The sequence below is a fragment of the Sorex fumeus genome, unplaced genomic scaffold (genome assembly GCF_029834395.1).
Source record: "Sorex fumeus unplaced genomic scaffold, SorFum_2.1 ptg000054l, whole genome shotgun sequence".
In the NCBI taxonomy this organism is placed as follows: Eukaryota; Metazoa; Chordata; class Mammalia; order Eulipotyphla; family Soricidae; genus Sorex; species Sorex fumeus.
In genome coordinates, this window is record NW_026606111.1 from 26,503,356 (window position 1) to 26,520,719 (window position 17,364).

General features: G+C 40.8%; 1 protein-coding gene across 1 annotated transcript in view; it reads left to right on the forward strand.

The window, feature by feature from the left end:
• The window catches only part of AFG1L (AFG1 like ATPase), a 193,548-nt gene that overhangs the window by 74,406 nt on the left and 101,778 nt on the right, over positions 1 to 17,364 (forward strand). The window lies entirely within an intron of this gene.

Consider the following 17,364-nt stretch of genomic DNA (forward strand, 5'->3'; position numbering starts at 1 on the left):
GTGTACATAGAAAAAATTACAAAATATATTTTAAATTATTATCTAACTGAAACATTTGATAGTTTGCATTTTATAAATTTTAATTTGAGGTTTACTCATAAATATTATAGTAGAATGTTTAAACTTATACATTGATTTCAGAAAAAAATGTTTAATGTTCCCTGTTTTCTTCAGGATAATGGCCATTAACATGTTTTCCCAGCTATTAAAGTTGCTATTCTAGAGTAGCATTATTACAAAAATATTCTAATATATTTAAATGTGATTGCCATCAAGTTATCATGAAATTATGTCAAGTTGAGGTACATAAATAGTTTAAATATTTGTGTGTATCATCACTGCATAGAGTTTAAAATAGTCTTCATTACAATATGATTAAGAATAAAATAGCCTCTCTTTTCACTGTTAATTTTAAGTAATTTTTGCACAATTATTAAATAATTTTGCACTCTACCAGTATTTATTTTAAGCCTACTATGTGCAAGGTACTACATTGGGCATAGTGATGAAATAGGTTGCTTTTTACTTGCAAATCATTTATAATGTAGTTGGGAAAATAATATGTACATACCTATGACACAAAGCAAAATATAATGATCAAAACAGAAGCACAAATATGAGACACAGTATAATGCTTATCATTTTTTTTTGGAGTGGGGTGCAGTTACTTTGGTAGTGCTCAGGACTCTTCTTGCCTGTGTTCTCAGGAGTGACCCCTAGTGGTGCACCATATGTGGTGTCCGGATTTGAACAGGGGGCGGGGGGTGGGGGGGGCCCTTGATACCATTTCTGGAGGAAAAAATTATATTTTTGAGAAAACTTGCTATGTAGTACTGTCCTCTCGTTGTTCATCGATTTGCTTGAGCGGGCCCAGTAACTTAAACCTCAAAAATTCTTATCAACATGAAGAACAAATTATCTTAAAATATAAAGATATAGTCAGTCTTTTTGACATGTATTTTGCTTGGAATTGTTGATGCCAAACTTTTTTCTTCTGTTTTATTTAGGAGATATCTAACATCTGTTTCCTTGACCAATTTTAGGTTCTCAGAGATTTTAATTTCCTTGAGCTATTTATAGATGTAGGAAAAGTTAAAAAAATTTATGTTGTTGGTAATTTTCCCTTTACATTCATGTTTTGCAGTTGGGAAGAAGGTAAATTTACAGTATTTTCTCCATGCCAGGAATCTAAAGTAAGACAGTATATATAGATTTCAAAATATAAACAGGGAAGCTAAGAAAAATAGCTGTTAAAAATAGCATCTCCATGTATCATAAAATACATAATATATAAAGAAAGATGATTCATATTAAAAAGTGTTCAGGGAATGGCCATTAACATGTTTTGATAAATCCATTATGTTTAGATAATAGATTAAAAGAGAAGAAAATAAGATAACCCCAAATTTATTCTTTGGCCAGTGATATCTGACAGACACGTAGATGTTCCTGTTCTCTGTCAGCTGCCGTTGACAACTAGAGCTAATAATTACTTGTTTCTGCTGGTGGAGAGGCTCCACTAACACTGTGAGGGACTTGGGAATCTTGCATGGAGGAATGAAAATTCCGACTCCCTTTTGACCATCCCTGATGCTCTCCTTCTCCCACCAGCCAGGAGTTTTAATGTGCCTTCTTCTAACCTTAAGAGACAGAATTTTGCTGCCTTTAACCTTCCAAGGAATGGATGGAGATCGTTGTTTGTTGTTGTGGTTTGCTGTTGTAGATACAACAGTTAATATACTGTGCTCTAGGTAGGGCGTTTGCCTTGTATGCAACTGACCTGACGAGGATTCGATCTAGGTACCCTATATGGCTTCTCGAACCCTGCCAGGAGTAATCCCTAAGCCCCAAACCAGGAGTGAACCCTCAAACAACTAAAACAAATATATATACAAATATATTATACTCATAATTTAAATATATGTAAAACAAAACATTAACATTATATGGTTTACATGGGTTGGAGCAATAGCACAGCAGGTAGGGCATTTGCCTTGCATGAGGCCGACCCGGGTTTGATTCCTCTGCCCCTCTCGGAAAGCCTGGCAAGCTACCGAGAGTATCTCACCTACAAGGTAAAACCTGGAAAGCTACTCATAACATATTCGATATGCCAAAAACAGTAAAGACAAGTCTCACAATGGAGGCGTTACTGGTGCCTGCTCAAGCAAATCGTTGAACAATGGGAGGACAGTGCTATAGTGCTGTGCTATGGTTTACATATATGTAAAAATAAAATGTTTATATATTATTATCTATATATATTATAGATAATTTACATATAAATTATCTATATATATTATAGATAATTTACATATAAAAACAAAATATTTATGCATTATGTAATTTACATGGGCTGGAACGATAACACAGCTGATAGGGCGTTTGCCTTGCACGCAGTCGACCCAGGTTCAGTTCCTCCATCCCTCTAGGAGAGCCCGGCAAGCTGCCAAGAGTATCCTGCCCGCATGGCAGAGCCTGGGAAGGCTCCCCATGGTGTAGTTGTTATGCCAAAAACAATAACAAGAAGTCTCACAATGGATTCAATCTGCTCGAGCAAATCGATGAACAATGTGCTACAGTGCTACAGTGCTATATAATTTACACATATATTTACAAATATAATTTACATAAATAAATTTTATGTATATATGTTATGCTCAATTTTTCATGGTCCTTTGATTAAAGAAAGTGTGCTTTTTAAATTGAGACCTCATTTGTTAGTGTACATTGGCATTTCTGGCTTGCTGACTTCTTCAGCCTTTTGTCTAGAATATGTCAAAAAAACTCACTATTCTAATATTCTTTAAGTCTTCTGTCACTATCACTGTCCTCCCGTTGTTTATCAATTTGCTCGAGCGGGCCCAGTAACGTCTCCATTGTGACAATTGTTACTGTGTTTGGCATATTGAATATGTCACGGGTAGCTTGCCAGGCTTTGCCATGCAGGCGAGATACTCTATGTAGCTTGCTGGGCTCTCCAAGAGGGGCGGAGGAATTGAACTCGGGTCGGCTATGTTGGCCACTTGGAAGGCAAACGCCCTACCCACTGTGCTATCACTCCAGCCCTCTTTAAGTCGTAATGTCCATAACTGCTCTCCCTTCTTTCTACTTTTCAGAATCTTATGTTTGCTCACAGAAAATTTTCAGGATTAAATATTTTAGATAGCAGGAGGAATAGGAAAAAAATACTCCCATCTTCTCAGGGCAAAAATCAAATAGTTAAAAGTTTTTGCCTGCTAATTCTGCTTTCGCTGTCATGCATGACTTTACTTCTGTTATTTGACTTTCCCTGCTGGTTTTGGGTCCTGTTTTCCTTCCAAGTTGAGTAATTCGTGATTGAATGCTGTGATGTAGTATTGTGATTATTATATCAAGTTTGTTACTTCCATTAAGACCAGTGAGTTTTATTTTTGCAAATCAACTTGATCCTTTTAAGGAGTTTTATTTATTTATTATCTTATTTTATTTTTATTTATTTATTTTTTATTTATTTTTTGCTTTTTGGGTCACACCCGGCAATGCACAGGGGTTACTCCTGGCTCTGCTCTCAGGAATTACCCCTAGCGGTACTCAGGGGACCATATGGGATGCTGGGAATCGAACCCGGGTCGGCCACATGTAAGGCAAACGCCCTACCCGCTGTGCTATTGCTCCAACCCCTATTATTTTATTTTTAATTAATTTTTAAAAATTTTTTAATGAATCACCGTGAGATACAGTTACAGACTTACACACTTTCGTGCTCACGTTTCAGTCATACAATGATAGAGTACCCATCCCTCCTCCATTGCCCATTCTCCACCATCAATATTCCCAGTATCCCTCCCATCCCCCCATGCCCCCACATGCCCATTCCCTTCCCTCACACCCTGCCTCTGTGGCAGATGGATTCCCTTTCTCTCTCTCTCTCTCTCTCTCTCTCTCTCTCTCTCTCTCTCTCTCTCTCTCTCTCTCTCTCTCCTTTAGGGTGTTGTGGTCTGCAATGCATGTGTTCAGTGGCCATCATGTTTGGTCTAGAGTCTACTTTTCAGCACACATCTCCCGTCCTGAGCAGGTCCTCCAAGCATCCTTTAATTTTTAATTTTTTTTTATGTAGGAGTACTGCTATTTATTCAGCCACTGATTAAGCTGATTGAAGCAGACATGAACTTCACATTACCTTTTTTCTTTAAATTTAAAAAAAATTTTAAATTTTTTATAAAGTTGTTCACAGTAATTGTTTACATTCAATATTTCAACACCAGTCTCACCACCATTGCATCTTCCCATCACCATTACTTTGAATCTTTCCACCACCACACCATTCTGTCCCTTTGGCTGATGCTAAATAATTTATTTTGTATTGCTTGCCATGCTCGATTTGCTTGCCATGAGTAGTGTGAAGTGTGACATGGCCATGAAAGTGGCTGTGCCCTCCTGGAATTCTAAGTTTTAAATATTTGGAGTGGTGTACTGCTCTCTTCAGAGATTCATTTGTGAGTCTGAATCCTGGCCATTAGTGTGATTAAGTGGTGTACAGAGGCAGTTCTTGGGAGTGACTGCCAGGAAACTGGAGGAGAGGGGAGATGGGGGAAGGTTGCCTATCCCGGACTCCATGAAGCCTGGAGTTTTCAGTCACTGGTCCCACATACATAGATTTTTTTAGTGGGTTCATTCTCGTGTGAGGAGCCCAGGACAAGCTTGTGAAGGTTGTCCAAGAGTGTGATGGTGATTGGGTTTTGGTAGCTTGCAGCTGTGGGGTTTCATTGGGACAGGTGGAGGGACACATCTGCCCCTTCCGAGCAGTGCCCTGGTGAAATCAGCCTGGCGTGGGGTGGGGAGACATCTCTGCAGCCGTTCTGCTCTCCTCTAAGATTCATTTGTGAGTCTCTGAATCATGGCCATTAATGCATTTAAATGGCCTGCTTTTGATCTCTTTCGAGATTTATTTATGGGTCTCTGAAGCAAGACCAATAAATGAGCTTCTATAGCTGAGCCAGATGTGGTTTGTGGGCGTGACTCCCACATACCTAACTTTTGGCCGTTTAATTTCTGGGGAAACTTGGTCCCAAGTTGTTGGGGTCTGGCCAGAGGCACAGCAGCAATTTTGGGCTATCAGAAAGCCTGAAGGCACCATCAGACTGCTGATGCACTTGCCCTGCAGGTACAGGTTGACCTGCTGGGTGGCACCGTACCCCAGGCATTTTATTTTTTATTTATACATTTTTGTCCTCTTAGCTATTTCTTGAATGCTCTTGAAGGCATTCCAAGCCACTCTCTTCCTCCTGCGCAACTCAGGTGCCAGGTCATTCATCATGTTGACTTCTCGACCTAGGTACACATAACTGTTGCATTTGGAGATGGTCATTCCATTGAGAGCAAGTGGAGAGTCAGGAACGAGGCTGTTTCTCATAAACATTGTCTTCGTTAGATTCAGTTGTAGTCCGACCTTTCCACACTCACGGTCGAAGTCGGCAAGCATTTGTGCTGCTTGGCTAATGTTTGGTGTTATTAGAATGATGTCATCAGCAAAGCAGAGGTGGTGTAGTTGCTAACAGGATGAAGAACCTCCGGCACCGGGCACATCTCTTTGATTCCACTGTTCTTCCTGCACTAACATACACCTCAGAGACCTGGGGCCTATGAAAACAGCATGAGAACGCTATTCAGGCCTCCCAAAGAGGAATCGAAAAAGCTATGCTTGGAGTATCACGTTTCACTCAAATGAGAGAAAGAATCCGGAATTCTGACCTCCGTCGATGATCAAGAATCAGGGATGCTGTCTCCTTTGCCACGGCATCAAAAATCAGATTGGCTGGACATGTAATGAGATTTGGAGAAGACCACTGGACTAGAGCCGTTACCCACTGGATTCCATGGGACGTCAAAAGACCACGTGGCCGCCCACCTACCAGATGGTCAGACTTCTTCATCAAAATCCTGAAGGATCGGTTTGAGGCTCTTTGTGTTCCTAGAATGAACAGACGCCATTGAGCTACACTAGCACGTGGCAGGGACAAATGGAGACATTACTGGCGCCCGCTCAAGCAAATCGATGATTACCGGGAAGTCAAGTGATCAAGTGATTTATATATTTTATTTTTGCAGTGCTGGGGATCAAACCTACAGTCTCATATATGCAAGAAAAGTGCTCTCCCATAAGTTGCATCTCCAGCTTGCATTAGAAAAATTTTAAAACACTATTAGGGTGTTTTGGACTAGTCTCTAGGGCTATTTTGTCCATTGTAGAGCTTGAACCTACTGAATCTGTGTACTGAATCCCCTTTGTATTTATTAAAGTCTTCCTACTCTGCCTGTTCTGAAGCTTTGAGCTCCTCGCTTTATGTGAATAGTTCATTGGCCACTGTTCTGTAGTTTTACCTTAATGCAGATACAAAATAATATTCAGTCAAAGATTTTAGCTGTTCTCATGTAGGTATTTGGAATCTTCTCTCTACATCATTTCCTCCTGTGTTGAACTCTATCATATGAATTCCAGTGCTGTCAGCTTCCCAAAACTGATCACAGTTTCTTCAACTCATCTGCATTTGCATGCTGCCATCTAGAAATTACATCAGGACAGAACAACATGGCAGATGTAGTGCTGTGTACCCCATTTATTGTCCATATTTCAGGTATTTCTGTCCTTTTTGTCTGATACTAGAAGCTTCACATGTTTTTCCCCCAGTGTTTTAATGACTTATGGCAGAAGGGCAAAATTGGGTTCCAGCTGCTCTCTGCTTTTGCCAAATGCATAAGTCTCTCAGTGTTTCAGTTGAATAATTTTCAGGAGACACAATTTTTTTTTTTGTAATTTGGGAACTCAGAGCTGTATTTTTCCATGGTTATGAAAATGTGGAAGCTGTGAAAAGAACCACTAATGCACAATTTTCTCTCCCACTATTTTTCAAAGGACTAGTTAAGTAAATGTTTGGAATAAATCACAAGAGATAGAGTGTAATCATTTGGGATGAGTATATTCAAAACACTTTTGGTAATTAATATAGGATAGTGTTTAGAGATACGTTAGTGAGACAAATTTGATGCAAGACCATTACTCTTTCAGTTACGGAAATAATAGATGCACATGGAAAAATATTGGAAATAAGAATCCCAAAATGGAAACACAGATTATTTCTCAATTGATTGTTGATAATTTAAGTTCCCCTTTCAGTTTTTCTAAAGTTTTACTTTTGATATTATTTTTCTAACAAAATTCACTTTTTAAAAAAATATTTATTTTTTTATTTATTGAATCACTGTGAGAACAGTCACAAAGCCTTTCAGTTCAAGTCTCCGTTGGTCATACAATGATCAAACACCCGTCCCTTCACCAGTGCACATTTTCCACCCCCCATCCTACCCACCCCCTGCCTGTATGGTAGATTTTCACTTCTCTCTCTCTCTGTCTCTGTCTCTGTCTCTCTCTCTCTCTCTCTCTCTCTCTCTCTCTCTCTCCATTGATCACATTCAATATTACAACAAAAGACCCAACGTTGTTACTTGGAATTTTCCCCAACATTCAGACCTGCCACAAAGTCGTAATTAGAAAATTTGTTTTCTATTGCTGATTATGAAGAGCATATGATGTCGTGTGGCCACAATAGTGGCCACGCGAATTTGGATTTCTGACATTTTAGTAATAAACCTAGAGGGATTACTGCCAGAAGCCCCTGGGTTCTGAGATTGGTATGTGTGCCTTTGGGATCATGGTTGGTCAGAAGCTGGATGAGGCATTTGAGGGTGGCAACCTGGAGCATTGTCATGGCAGGGAGCAGGGCCGATTCCACCCCCATCCCATGAAGTACAATGTGCCTCATCAATGCAGTCTCATACCTGGCTGTTCATTAGGCTCTACAAGATGCAGGCCACCATGCTGCCTCCGCAAAGGGGGACAGGTGAGGGACAGACACCCTTCCATTCCCAGGGTGGCATAGCATCATAGTTAAGTACAAAATCTAGATGTGTTTCGGTTGGGCATTCTCTTTTGCTCAGATTTTCCTATCATCTTCAAGCCTGATTTTCAGGGAAAAATACTATATCATTTGCTATCCATTGATCACTTTGCATATTAGGAAATGTTGCATGGCCGCGTATGCAGGAAAAAGTCCTGGTACCCGCATGCCAGAGCCATGCTTATAGAAGGTCATGATCACCGGGATTCCATCTGGGGAAGGCAGAAATTCACTTTTTAGCATGTAAATTTTCTACTAATCTTCTTAAGACCTCAGCAGATCTGAGTAGAATTGCCTATATTTAAAGTTTAGAAATCAGAAAAAACAAAATGGATTGGGTATGGGTCTTTTATAGTAGTGCAGATACTGCTGTAAAAGAAATGAAGCATCAGGCATAGAAAGTAAGCAGCAGAATTAGATGAGAGACATTGACAGGAACTAACCAGTAAAAATAGCACATGAAGAATATATTTCGGATGAACAATCTCCTCAGGAAATTAAATACTTTTTCAGAGAAAATTTTCTTATAATAGTTATGATATTGATGAAATAAGAAATGAGGGAAGAGAGGCTGGAGAGACAGTACAGCAGGTATCTCGACTTGCTTACATCCAACCTGGGTTAGATCTCTGGCCCCACTTTTAAGTCCTCTGAGCACTACTGGGAAATGATCCTTGAGTACAGAGGCAGGAATAAGCTTTGATCACACCAAGATATGACCCATAAACAAAAATAAAAGAAAACAGAATGAGAGAAGACATAATTCAAAGGTTAGATGAAAACTAAGTTGGCAGAAGTAAGAAAACAGACTGAGAGTAGATCCTTTAAAAAAAAAGTAAAAAGTATCTTAGAAAAAGGAAGTTAAGGACTCAAAACTACTGAAGATAAAATTAATGATGAGATTTAGAAGATCTTTACAAAAGTTAGGATAGTCAAAGGTAAAAATATTACTGAGAAGATGCTAGGTATGGAAAGCAGACAACAGCTAAAGAATTTGGCAAGTCATTTATAAGAAGAGAACATAAAGATAAAATAGAATAAACATTTTTCTGCTCAGAACTGAAGTTCTAAGACAATAAGAACCTTACAGTCATAGAATAAAAATAAGTTGGGTAAAGAAAATCAAGTGGGAATGAAACTTGCCCACCATTGTAGATATTAGAATAAGACAGAATTTTTTTTATCATATTAAATATTTAGTTTTAAAGATTCTGTACATACCACTTTAAGATCTTATGCTACTTGTCAAGATTAATAACTTATAAATGGAAAATTTGGTGGAAAAACATTGGTGGCAGTAATTTAATTAAGTTCAGCAATATTTTATTCTGATATGCAAGTGAGAATTTTTCCCCATTATCATGTAAAAACTTATGTAACTGAGTTAGCTACCAAGAACAGTACAGGGGCTGGAGGAATAGTACAGGAGATAAGGTGCTTGTCTTGCATGTGGCCAATATCTTTGGAATTCCAAACATCACTGAATACTGCCAGGGGCCACTATTGCACTGAGCCAGGAAAATCCCCTAAGTACCACCAAGTGTGGCCTAAATGGCACCATGCCCCTGGTTTCCCAGAAGTGTTAGAGCATAGAAAAAGGTGTCCCAAAGCAAATAAGCAGTTTTAGAGTAGAAATGGCACCAGTCAGGAGAATTTCTAAAGAGCTGATATGCCGAAATTTTGGCCTCATAACCAAATAAAAATTGCCAGGCAAAATGGGGAAGGATGTTCATCATGTCTTGGAGGAGAAGCACACATGGAAAGACCTAGAAGATGAGAATCAGATTTAAAAATTTGTGATTAATAATTAATTAATTGATATTGTTACAAAATGCTGTCATTACTCTTTCATTTAGTTCAAGTTGGAGATTATTTGCAACTCATATTCTAGGAGCTGGGGAAGTGACTCAAAGGGTTGGAGCTTACGTGATATATATGGGAGCCCTGGGGTCAATACCCAAGCACTGTGGGGAGTTCTTTCCTTGGGGAAGTGGGGGTGGCATCATACCTGATGGTGTTCAGGGTTCTCTCATGGCTCTGTTTTCAGGGATCACTTCTAGCAGTGCTCAGGAAACCATCTCTGGTGCCGGGGATCAAACCAGGGTCAGCTTGTGTCCAAGGCAGACACCTTATGTGCTGTGCTCTCTCTGGCCCCACCCCTTTGACTCTATCCTACCATCCACAAATAAAAGTAAAATATTTTGTATATAAATTAAAAAATCACATGCTCTTGTATATATAAAAAACTGATTAGGGGGACCAAATATGTAGTGTGGCCAGGTGTGGCCCCAAGATCAGTAACAAAAAATTTTTTTAAATTCACTGTATCACTGTCATCATGTTGATCGTCGAATTAAGTAGGCACCAGTAACGTCTCTATTGCTACCCTGAGATTTTAGCAGTGTCTTCTTACTCGTCTTTTCCCAACGATTGGAGGCTCTTTCAGGGCCAGGGGAATGAGACCTGTGGTCATTACTGTATTTTGCATATCGAATACGCCACTTGAGCTTGCCAGCCTCTGCCCGTGTGGGGGAAATACTCTTGGTAGCTTGCCGGGCTCTCCAGGAAGCATATATTTGTATACTTTTCTTTATTATTTGTTGCCTACTGTCGAAACCCCATCAGATATGGTGTAATAAAAGTTGAAAATGGGTAGGAAGTGCCTTAAAAAGGGTAGAAAGCAGCCACGCAGTCCAGAAAGTGGCCTGGAGCATGGTGGTGATTGGGTAGTGGAGGTTGGCTGCCAGGGCTGGGTCCCTTGGGGCAGGGAGAGCTCTCACCTGCCCCACAGCCTGGCACGGAGTCTCGTGGCATGGAGCCTCATTTTATACCCGTCTGGGAGGAGCATCCTGAGTTCTGGAGGGGGACCGATGAGGAGATTATCTGGTGCCGGCAGGGTGTGGCTTATGGGTGTGACCCCTGAGTCACCAGAGACTGGGGGAAGCAGGCAGAGCATCTCTGTTCGGGGGTCCCATTGAGTCCAGAGTCCAAGATCATGAAGTTCCACATTATCTGGGTTTTGTGGGACTTCTATACTTTTTAAAAAATTAATATAGAATATTATGATGTTCTTGCTTCAAACTTGAAACTTCTTGTCTACCATATAATATCTTGATTTTACTGATTGACTCTTAAGGACCCTTTGTTATGATTTTAATAAATGTAGTAAAATGCATTTCCTTGAATATATGAGCAGATGTAATTGTGAAAGAATTTGTTAGTACCTATAGTCTAGCTGCTATACTATCCCATATAGCTATGCTGGCCTCTGAACTTCAGTGTTTTAGAGCAGACCGTGCTAGCCTCTACCGGGGTAGTCATAAATTAGGGGCAGAGTCAGGCCTGCCTCCTGTTTCTGAGAAGTTCTATTGAAAAGTCTCTTACTTATCTGTGTACAGATTGTCTATGGATTGTTTTGTATTATAACTTGATCACTTGACATCCCATTTGATTTGCTCGAGCGGGCACCAGTAACGTCTCCATTCGTCCCTGTCATGTGCTAGTGTAGCCCAACGGCACCTGCTCGTTCTAAGAACATGAAGAGCCTCAAACTGATCGTTCAGGTTCTTGACGAAGAAGTCTGTCCATCTCGTAGGTGGGCGGCCACGTGGTCTTTTGACATCCCATGGAATCCAGTGGGTAATGGCTCTAGTCCAGGGGTCGTCTCCAAATCTCATTAAATGTCCAACCCAGCAGATTTTCGATGCCTTGGCAAATAAGACAGCATCCCTGATTCTTGATCATCGACGGAGGTCGGAACTCCGGATTCTTTCTCTCATTTGAGTGAAGCGGGTTACTCCAAACATAGCTTTTTCAATTCTTCTTTGGGAGAGCCAAATAGTGTTCTCATCCTATTTTTGTAGGGCCCAGGTCTCTGAGGTGTATGTTAATGCAGGAAGAACACTAGAATCGAAGAGATGTACCTGGAGCCAGAGGTTCTTCGTCCTCTTAGCTATTTCTTGAATGCTCTTGAAGACGTTCCAAGCCACTCTCTTTCTCCTGCGCAACTCAGGTGCCAGGTCATTCGTCATGTTGACTTCTCAACCTAGGTACACATAACTGTTGCATTCGGAGATGTTCGTTATGTTGAGAGTGAATGGAACGTCAGGAACGAAACTGTTTCTCATAAACATTGTCTTTGTGAGATTTAGCTGTAGTACAACCTTTCCATACTCACGGTTGAAGTCGGCCAGCATTTGTGCCGCTTGGCTAATGTTTGGTGTTATTGGTGGTGTAGTTGCCGACTGTCTATCTTCACTCCCATTCCTTCCCATTCTAGTCATCGCATGATGTTCTCGTGGGTGGCACTAGCTTTCCAGGAGGGTGACGTTCTTGAGGGTGGCACTAGAGCTTCAGGATGCTTTCTGGACATATCATAAGACACTTAATACCCATCTTGCAGGTTTGCAGCACCAGATTTGATAGGGTTCAAATATGGTTTGAACCATGGGAACACCTGCAAGGGTGATTAGAGGTCACCCTAAAAGCCTCTATCTCTCTCGGAGAGCACAGCAAGCTACCGAAAGTATCCCACCCGCACAGCAGAGCCTGGCAAGCTATCTGTGGTGTATTCAAAATGCCAAAACCAGTAATTATAATGGGTCTCATTCCCCTGACCCTGAAAGAGCTACCAGTAATGTATTATAACAAAAGTGTTAAATAGACACACAAGACAAAAAGCCTAAAATAGGATGATTTGGGTCTTCCTAGAGAAATAGAGAAAGTTTTCAAAGTCTTGGTTTATACCATGCGAAAAGGATAGACAGATGAACAATTGTTCAAAATAATGGCTTCTTTTCTCCCATAAACTATGACTTACATGAGGAAAATTATGTGCCAGTGTAGATCACTACTAGTTATTGGAGAAAGTGACATTTTAAGAACTTTCAGCATAAATGACTAATAGAAGGAAGGAAGTGGTTAATTAAAAAGCATTTCAATTATAAATAACTCAGTAGTGAGGAATGTTAGTATAGTTGAGGTTAAATTTCTTAGAAAATCTTCAATGTTACACATTTAAAATATCTTAAATGCTTAGTTCCCCCTCCCCTTTTAATTGAAGCACCATGATATACACAGTTACAAAGTTGTTCATGGTTGGGTTTCAGTCTTACAGTGTTACAACACCCACTCCTTCACCAGTGCACATTTCCCACCACTAATCTCAGTTTCCCTCCCACTACCCCCCTCCTGACCTCCCAACCTAGCTTCCCTTTATGGCTGGCACTTCTCTCTCTCTCTCTCTCTCTCTCTCTCTCTCTCTCTCCTTTTGGAAAATGCTTTGTGTTAATAACAGTTGCTGAACATAACCTTATTGCCATATAAATATTATTTGAAACTATTGTGACTGTAACAAAAAGAGTAATGGTTGATGTTTTGATCAAAAAAGTAGTTTCCTGGATTAATTTGAACTGGGCTGCCTTCACCTCAGTTTTAATCTACTCAATATCTAATGTTATATTAAGATTTACAGTAGAATTTATATTAAAATTTATATTTTGTGAGATGATTGCCACAGTAAATTTAGTTAACATTCATCACCTCACATAGTAATTTTTTTTTTCTTTTCGGGTCACACCTGGCGATGCACAGGAGTTACTTCTGGTTCATGCACTCAGGAATTACTCCTAGCAGTACTTGGGGGACTATATGGGATGCTGGGAATCGAACCTAGGTCGGCTGCGTGCAAGGCAAACGCCCTACCTGCTGTGCTATTGCTCTAGCCCCAGTAATATTTTTTAATGTAGGCGTCACTGTCACTGTCACTGTCCTCCTGTTGTTCATCGATTTGCTCGAGCAGACCCAGTAATGTCTCCATTGTGACAATTGTTACTGTGTTTGGCATATCAAATACGTCACAGGTAGCTTTCCAGGCTTTGCCGTGCAGGCTAGATACTCTCGTAGCTTGCCAGGCTCTTCAAGAGGGGCGGAGGAATCGAACTCGGGTTGGCCATGTTGGACGCTTGCAAGGCAAACACCCTGTCCGCTGTGCTATTGCTCCAGCCCCAGTAATTTTTTTTAATGTAGGAGTATTGCTATTTATTCAGCAATGATTAGATTGATTGAATTGGGGATGAACTCCACCTTACTTTATTTTTTTTCCTTTTTATAAATTTATTTATTGAATTACCGAGAGAGCAGTTACAAAGCTTTCAGGTTTAAGTCTCGGTGATACAATGAGGAAATATTTGTCCCTTCACCAGTTCTCATTTTCCACCCCCAACAACCCCAGTAAACCCCCATCTAATTCTGTTGTGATATCCCCCTTCTCATTTCTGATTTGGTTTATTAGATGTGGGGCAGATGATTTCCATGTTACTCTCTCTCTCTACTTTGATTACATTCAATATTAGAAACCAGACCCACCATTATTATTTAGGATTTTACCCCAACACTCAGATCTGCTGAAAAGGCAACCGTAGACAATTAGTTTTCTATTGCTGATTATGAATAACATATGATGTCGCATGGCCTACTGCAATAGTAGTGGCTGCACGATTTTGGAATTCTGAAATTATAACAATTAAATCTGGAGGGATTTCTGCTAAAACCTGTTGGGTTCCAAGATTTGTTCCTGAGTCTCTGGGATCATGGCTATTAAGCCGCACAATCAGGAACCAGAGAGGCCATTTGTGGGTGGCGACCCGGGGCCTCGTTGGGGTGGGGAGGAAAGGGCCGGTTCCACCCCCATCCCATGAGGCTCTGTGTGTCTCGTCACTGTGGGCCCAAACCTGACTATCCAATGGCCTCTGGAGGATGGCGGCCACCGAACCGCCAGGGGGAACAGGCCAAGGCACAAAACCTATTCCCACCTGGGGTGGCCCAGCGCCGTTAACCTACTGTTAACGAGACTGGACACATTTCTGCCAAAAGGTGCTGGGTTCCAAGATTTGTTTCTGAGTCTCTGGGATCATGGCTGTTAAGTAACTTGATCAAGAGCCAGAGAGGCCGTTCATGGGTGGCAGCTCGAGGTCTCGTTGGGACGGGGAGGAAAGGGCCAGCTCCAACACCATCCATTGAGGCCCCACGTGTCTCATCACTGCGGGTCCAAACCTGACTATCCAATGGCCTCTGGCGGATGGCAGCCACCGAGCCACCAAGAGAGAGCAGGTGGAGGGACAGCACCCTCTCCCCCCTGGGGTGGCCAGGCTCCAGTAACTTACTGCGGGGACCAGATACATTTCTGCCAAAAGCCACTGGATTCCGAGATTTGTTTCTGAGTCTTTTGGTTCATGGCCATTAAGCAGCTTGATCAGGAACCAGAGAGGCCTTGCCTCCAATTATATAGCTGAGTGAGGTGGTTTGTGGGTGTGCCTTCCACATACCTAACTTTTGGCTGTTTACTTTCTTGGTGAACTTGGCCCCAAGTTGTTGGGGTCTGGCCAAAGGCACAGCAGCAATTTTGGGGTATCTAGAAATCTGATGATACCATCAGGCTGCTGATGCACTAGCCTCACAGGTACAGATTGACCTGCTGGCGGTACTGTATCCCCTGAGTAATTTCTTTTCTTGTGATGAGAACCTTTAAGAATTAAACTTTGTGGAGGGTGTTTGGAGGATCCTCCCAGGAGGGGAGATGCAGGTTGAAAGTAGACTGGACTGAACATGTTCGCCACTCAATGCCTCTTTTGCTGATCACAACACCCAAAAGGAGAGAGAGAACAAAAGGGAATGCCCTGCCACAGTGGCAGGGGGGGATGGGGGGATGGGGGGGGGGAGGGATATTATCCTGGTGGTGGAAAATGGGCACTGGTGGAGGGATGGGTATTTGATCGTGGTATGACCGAGATCCGAGCACAAAAATTTGTAAATCTACAACTGTACCTCATGGTGTTTCCCTAATAATAAAAAAAAAAGAATTAAACTTTGGAGCTGGAGTGATAATATAGCAGGTAGGGCATTTGCCTTGCACATGGCTGACCTGGATTCGATCCTCGGCACCCTATATGGTCCCTTACGTACCACCAAGGGTTATTCCTGAGTGCAGATCCAGTAGTAACCCCTGAGCATCTCTTGGTGTGACCTCCCCCCTGCAAAATTAAAATATTTAAGAATTAAAGTTTGAACAAATTTCATACACACACAATCACCGTGTCACGAACAAATATATAACTATAGTAATTATGCTTATTTTACATTCCAAGACTTATTTATCTTTTAACTGGAAGTTTTTATCTTTTGTACCTTCACCTATTTCAATGAGCCTCCCACTCATCACCTCTGGCAACCTCTAATCTCTGTGTCTTTGAATGGTTTTTCAGATGCCATGTATAATTGGGATCACAGCATTTGTCTTTTTCTGTCAAAGTCCTTTCACCCAACTGGACTTCTATTTTTGGTCATCTTGATGAATGTATTTCTTTGCAAGAATGCTTTTCTAACCCGTTCCACCTCCTGTGATATTTTAGATAGGTGTTCTTTCATTTGGATTAATAAAATCGACTTTTATTACTTTCTTAATCTATGTAGTGGTATGGACAACTCTAAAATATTGCTTTTATGGGAAATGTTCCTGTTCAACAATGTATGTGGAGTTTTTGACCCAATGGTAGATTGTTTTTTCTCTCTCTAGTACTTTCATTTAAAGTAACATTTAGATGAGCTATCTTCATTCTTAAAAGTTTTCTTTCTGTTTAAAATTAAATGCATTAGGTGATTAGTAGATGAGTGAAATCTGGTTAAAAATAACCAAGAAGGCATTTTACAATACATTTCTATTTTTGATGAATGTCAGAGGGTAAAATTAGAGTAAAATAAGATAACTAACATTAATAGCTCTTTTGTTTGTTGTTGTTTGTTTTTTGGGGGCCCATACCTGGAAATGCTTCTTACTCCTCGCTCCCAGCTCAGGGATCATTCCTGGTGGGCTCAGGGGACCTTATGGGTGCCAGGGATCAAACTCGGGTTGGCCTTGTGCCAGGGATGCACCTTACTATAGCTCTGGACCCTAGCATTAACTTATAAATCTGACTTCTTCTTTTCCTTACAGAGTTATTCATTTAGAAAGCATTCATTATTAAAAAAACCCTTATAATCTAAGGAAGTGATAGTTTGCCATTATGATTACTGTTGTTCTAATGCTTATTTAATGTGGAAACAATGACTTTCTTCTATTTAGTTATAATGTAGCTTTTTTAATTGAATCACCATGAAGTATAATTACAAGGTTATTTATGATTTTCAATCATACAACGTTCCAACACCCATCCCTTTACCAGTATATATTTTCTGCCACCAATGTCCAGTTTCCCTACTGCCCTCACTGCCTGCCTCTATGACAGACACTTCTCTTATCTTTTTTTTCTCTCTCCACTCTCCCATCATAATGGCAAACCTATTACTTCCTGTGTGTGTCTCTGTCTCTGTCTGTCTCTGTCTCTCATTTTCTGTTTGGGCTCTGTGGTTTGCAATACTGTTACTGACAAAA